Consider the following 6,207-nt stretch of genomic DNA (forward strand, 5'->3'; position numbering starts at 1 on the left):
AATAAATAAACTTAAAAATAAAATAATAAAATAAAATAAAATAAAATAAAATAAAATAAAATAAAATAAAATAAAATAAAATAAAATTTACTTAAATGGCTGGTTACAAAACTGTAAGTATGAGTACTATAGCCGCATAAAAGCAGCAAGTAGCTAGATAATATAAGGTAAGAGTAGATAGCAATTTCGGTAGCCAAATAAATGAAAATAACATCAGCAAATTCATCAATAGAAATTATAAAAAGCTAATAGGAAGAAAAGGTTGTTTCTAAGGAGTGATCCAAAGAAGGACTTCATGAATGAAACCCAAACTTGTCTTGGATAGGAAAACACAAGTATATGAAGATGTCAAGTTAAAATATCATATAGATACTTTTGAAAGTTGACTAAATTTTCCTAAATTTCATATTAGAGAACAAACATTCCGAGTGACCAAAAAATTTTGAACAAACAGCATACTTCCATATATTAACCATTTCAAATGTATAATAGTAAAATATCTATATTTATATCTAAATATATATCATGACAGGAATACACATATCAATAGAAAATAGTAGAGCCTTTTGTTAAATGGCAAATGTGGTTCTTCATATTAGTAAGGAAATTATTAATTATAAAATGATTTTTTTAACAATTAGGTAGTCATGTAAAATAAAAAAGTTTACATTTTCCATTACACCAAGATAAAATACAGGTGAAATTCATATTTATATGTTTTTAAAAAAGTGGTTACCATAAAAGTACTACAAAGGAATATGAGAATTTTAAAATACAATATATTGGAGTAGAGAAGGCTTTTATAAGCAAGATTTGAATTTTGGCAATCAAAATTTAAATAACAGATGACTACATTAATGTAAATTTTTATCTCTTAGCAAGAGTAAATTTTTCTGTAAACAAATTGAATTCTGGGACACGTGGGTGGCAGTCAGTTAGGCATAATACTCTTGATTTTGGCTCAGGTTATGATCTCATAAGTCCTGAGACAGCCCTTCTTCTGGCTCTGTGCTGATACCACAAGGCCTGCTTGAGAGTTTCTCTCTCTCTCCCTCTCTTTCTGCCCCTCCCCGCTCATGTGTGCATGCAGGTACTCTCTCAAAATAAATAAATAAAGTTAAAAAAATAAAATAAAATAAAAATTAGAGAAACCACATTTATAATAATGATAAAGGAATCAGTCCTACAATATACATATTGCTTTAATACAATGAGAAAATTTTAACAGAAGAAAAACAGTGAAAGTTATGAATAGGTAGAGCAGAGGAAACAAATGAAAATATTTAAAATATGTGACCTCTAGCTTAAAAAAATACATTTATGTAGCAATCAATACTATGTCATTTTCAGAACTTAGCTTGTCAAAGACTTAGAACAAATTAATTAATATAAATTTTTGATAATGTGTGTGAAACTTTAATGTTACACATTATTATTAGGAACACAAACTATCAGGAAACTTTGTATCAATTATTTATCAATATAAAAATTCACATCTTTATTTTATCAATTCCATTTTATGAGGTATATGGTACCTACATGAAGATATACTCACAGACATGCAGAAATACTGATACATAAAATATTTTTAGAACTGTTTTAATAGAAAAAAAATATTTAGAGCAAGAAAATATCTACACATACACCTAGAAAACCTGTCTCTGGCAAAGAGAAAATAGTATGAATTTAATAGGAGATAGATAATGTAATTATTTCATGTTAGGATTAAATTGATCACTAATTCTGCCTTTATAACAGAAATATTCTCATGTCTGTTTTATTTAATTCCATTTCACTACTAGTTTTAAAGATATATTTTTCTTGGTCCTATCAGAATATTTTTATTTCAAAAACATCATCCAGGAATAGTCATAATAATTGTTCATAAAGAATCTCTTGGTTTTCACTCTGCCTTATTTACCCCAGTACCTAGATGGCCAATGAGGAAAATAGGCCTTAGGACACGATGGGTAGAGAATATGTAGAAACTCTGACTAGTTTCATATTGTCCCAGGACTAGTTAGAGAATGAGTGAGAAGCCCATTTCTTTGTAATTTGTTAATACCACACATTATATAGGACCTTAGTAAACTAATATAAGCTTTTATTAAGTAAAAAGATTTTCGATAATGCATTTCTCATATATAGACATAGACAGTAATATAAAACTACACCCTACTTCAGATGTCTGAACACTCTGGATGCTGAAGATGAGATGAGTTACTTTAAATATTGAATTTCTCCAATGATTCAAAGTTCACAGATTATCGCAGTTCTTATAAAATGAACATTTGAAAGGTTTAGAAAATTACTGATGGCTCCTAGAAGACATTGTGGCATCCTAAAGGCCACTATCTATCTGACAACTGTGATCACCAGGCCACTTATTGGCTGCACAGAATATACCACTGGGCCCTCTTGCCTGTTCTGCCAGCGATGAGAGTTAACACATTTTCAACAAATGCTGAACTCTAATTGGGTAGAACAAAGTCAGAGTCAGAGTGCAAGGGTTTAATAAATTTGAAGTGCACATCAATTTACTGTTCTGCATATGGAGGGAAATTGCTAATCAAGGGATTTCCTGAATATTCACTAAAGAAAACTGCTGTTTATGTGTGGGCAGTGAGATTATGTCACACCTACTGAGACACATGTCCCTAAAATGCCTCATGACCACCTCAAATTTTACAATTTTGAAGACAAAATGGTCCGACAATATCCTCTTACCTTAAATGTGTAATAACTTTGGCCCACAGACCTGGAGCTGGATGTGGATTGCGGCTGAGACATATAAACTTTCTGCAACATTCGTTCTATCATAAATCATAATAACTTCAAAATTCAGGTAGATAATGTATCTGATACTCTGGCTTCACAATTCCTTCACCTCCTCTCCTCCAGTGACCATTACCTAATCCCTTGCTTATTACCTACCCTTGTCAATATCAACAGCTGGCTACTATAATTTCAATGTCAACACTATTCTTTGGACACCATCTCCATCTTTCCAGCTGACTCATTTTAGTATCCCATCTCTAATAACTCTTAGACACCACTGGAATGTTTTATTCATAGATTCAGCTACATTTGTAATGTCTAGAGCCTCTGATGTCTTTACTCCTCCCTTAACACAGGCTAAATTCTATCTTCCATCATTGACCTACTCCCTTGTATACAATCTCAATTTCTCTACAACTCTCTCCTTTCATCAAATGCACTTGATGCAACTACAATATTTAGTTTAACCTAAACCCTACCTAAACCCCACCTGCAAACCCAATCCTGAACATGGCTGCCTGAAGGTTTTAATTTAAATTCATGACCATTAAACTCAGCAACTATTTCATGTACTCTCTCTTCTTAAATTACCAAGACCCACTCTCTAATTGCCAGTTAACTGGTAATCCTACTTTTAGTTTCCCACTGAGAAAATTGAAGGCATGAGAAGAGAAATTCTTGATCTCCTGAGTATATGAATCTCCTTGCGTGGGAAATACATACTCTGCCTTCTGGATGAATAGTTATTGGCATTACCTAAGGCCTTCTCTTTCACCTCTGTTTTAAATCCTTTCCCCTCCCCTCTAAGGAAATCCCCTCAGTGACTGACATCAACTTTATGTTATTCATCAATTTAAAACAGTGGTTATAAACATAGGAAAATGCTATATAATTCTAATCTTTAAAAAAAAAAACACTTTTAATACCACCTTTACTTCCTGCCTCATTTTTCCTCACTATCCATCACAAAACTCCATAAGGGGGCTTCCATTAGGCCTTGGTTTAGGTGTAGGCCCAAGGATCCCTCTCCTCCACTCTCTTATGAATATCCTTCAATCTGCATTTTTACCTGCCCAGACTCTACATACCTCCTATCATATCCCCTTTGCCCAATCCTGTGACCAATTGTTAGAACTGGAAATATTCCCATTATCAGTATCATTTAGTATCTTTGATCACTTTATCTTTAACCAAAATAATACTTTCTATCCCGTGAGAGTTTTAGTATCTTATTTTGTGAGGCCTTCTCTGATCTCCAAGGCAAGAGGAGTCCCTGCCACTACATGCTTCCATAAAACGTCTTTTTTCATATTCTCTTGGTGTATCATTTGCATGCTGCATGAATTTCCTACCACCATCTTAAGAACAAAATCATGTCTGTTTATAGAACGGTAATTCCAATGCTTAACACACTGCTTGCATACAGCAGTTTCTCAATAAATACGTTGAAATGAAGAAATGAATGCATATGTATTTTATAAGATATATCTTGTTTATTTTCTCTTGTACTTCTGACACCCTATCAGTTTTATTCTGATAAAAGAGAATAAAGATCTCCAGAAATGTTTCATATATTGTGTCATCCCCATGTCTAACCATGGCATTAAATAACAGAGGGATCCAAAATAATACCTAGTTACTTTGCTTATGGAGTAGGGATAAAAAGAGTAATACTAAAATAACATTTCAGGGTAGTATATGCTCTTGTATAGGTTAGGGGTTATAAATGTGTCAGACAGAAAATTTGAAATATTACTCAATAATTCTGTTTATAAAATAAATCTATATTGATTAGTTCAGCTAGTACTCACTTTGGTGATATTTCCATCAAGAGAAGATTGACATTAAGACACTATTATAATCTGTGATTCCAGATCTTCTTGTTCTTTCTTGAACAGCCAGGTCAAATTGAGAATCTGGGTTTTTACACATTCCTATGTCTCGTACTCTTTTTTTTTTTTTTTTTTTCCCTATGTCTGGGACTCTTTACACAGGTCTCTGTCTGATTTGTACTTTCATTTCCTTTGGTCTTTGCTCAAATAAAAATTATGTCCTCTCCCTAATAATTCCTTGCCAGCTTTATTTACTTCATAGTATTTATTATCAACTAACATACTGTGTATCTGACTCGTTTATTTTTTTCTTTGCCTCTTCTCTCCATTAGAGTGTAATCATAACATGCGCAAGGATTTCTGTTTCCTTTATTCACTGTGATATATATAATGACTTAAAATCATCTGGCACAGAAAAGCACTCAATATATTCTGACTGGAATTAACGAGCTTATCTTCAAGTATCATTCCTCAAAAAGCAACACAACAGAGAAACCTGTTTAGGCCACTTTTTCCTCATAAATTAAGCTTATGCCAATTATAGTAACATTATATTAAGTTCACTTTCAGTTAGTTAAGGTTCATCTGCCTGGGGATGGTTGCATCCTCATCTCAAGGTAACTGTGAACTTAAAGGGGGTAACAGGTTTGCATGATTATCTTTATCCTTCTAGAAGTTTTTCACCTAAGTTTGTTCAGTTTAGGTCTGACTCCATCACTCAATGATTTTCCCTTTGATTCTTACCTGAACACAACTATCAATACGGCACTGTCTTTGATCTTTACCAAGCAAAAACATAATATTTGTGACAATTTTTTTATTTATGACAATTCTTGCATGTGACTAGTATACTTTACTAAACTTTTAATAGAATACATTATTCCATTATTATCCATATATTCCATTTTAATGGAATACTTTTCTGGAATACATCACAGAAATGCTAATAACCAATTATATAGTGATCATTCCTGCTCTTAAAAGTACCCCAACTGGAGTTCTCCTCAGGTGGTCATAGTGGACACCCAGGACTCCACAATGATGTCATCTGTACCAGTGAATGAGAAGAAGTTCCTGGATTTCAAACTAGGAGAGCTGTCAAGCTGGATACTGATGTGGAATTTTTCCCCGAAAACCATTGCTGGAGCATTTCAAAGAGGTTACTAGAGGTATTATGACAAGTATGTCAATGTGAAGAAAGGGGGCCTTGCTGGGATTTCTATGGTGCTGGCATCTTATGGGCTTTTCAACTACTGTCATTCTTATGAAGAACTCAAACATGAGCAGCTACACAAATACCACTGAAGAGGGCCAGTGCGGAAGCACATTCTGCATTTGTGACCTTGACCTTTGCTTGGCATCCTTGAATCCTTTCATATCCTAATTGAGAATTAACACTCACAAAAAGATGACTGGTACACAGGGAAAAAAATAGGACCCCAACTCATTTCTCTAACACAATTTCCAGGTCCTTGCCATATTGTCTCATCCTTCTCTAGCCCCTCTCTCTATGCTCTCTACCCTCTCCTTAATCCCAGACCCACATTTCTATTTATATATATTAAACAAAGCATTTTAAGGGTTTTAATTTTTTTTG

The 6,207-nt window shown here is 33.4% G+C and overlaps 1 pseudogene; it reads left to right on the forward strand.

The window, feature by feature from the left end:
* The first annotated feature begins 5,648 nt into the window (after positions 1 to 5,648).
* LOC124527985 (ATP synthase subunit f, mitochondrial-like) lies at positions 5,649 to 5,915 on the forward strand (annotated as a pseudogene).
* The last annotated feature ends 292 nt before the right edge of the window (positions 5,916 to 6,207 follow it).

The sequence above is a fragment of the Lynx rufus genome, unplaced genomic scaffold, assembly GCF_022079265.1.
Source record: "Lynx rufus isolate CCGP_SWC_20201006 ecotype Redwood Valley unplaced genomic scaffold, mLynRuf1.p SCAF_6, whole genome shotgun sequence".
Lineage (NCBI taxonomy): Eukaryota > Metazoa > Chordata > Mammalia > Carnivora > Felidae > Lynx > Lynx rufus.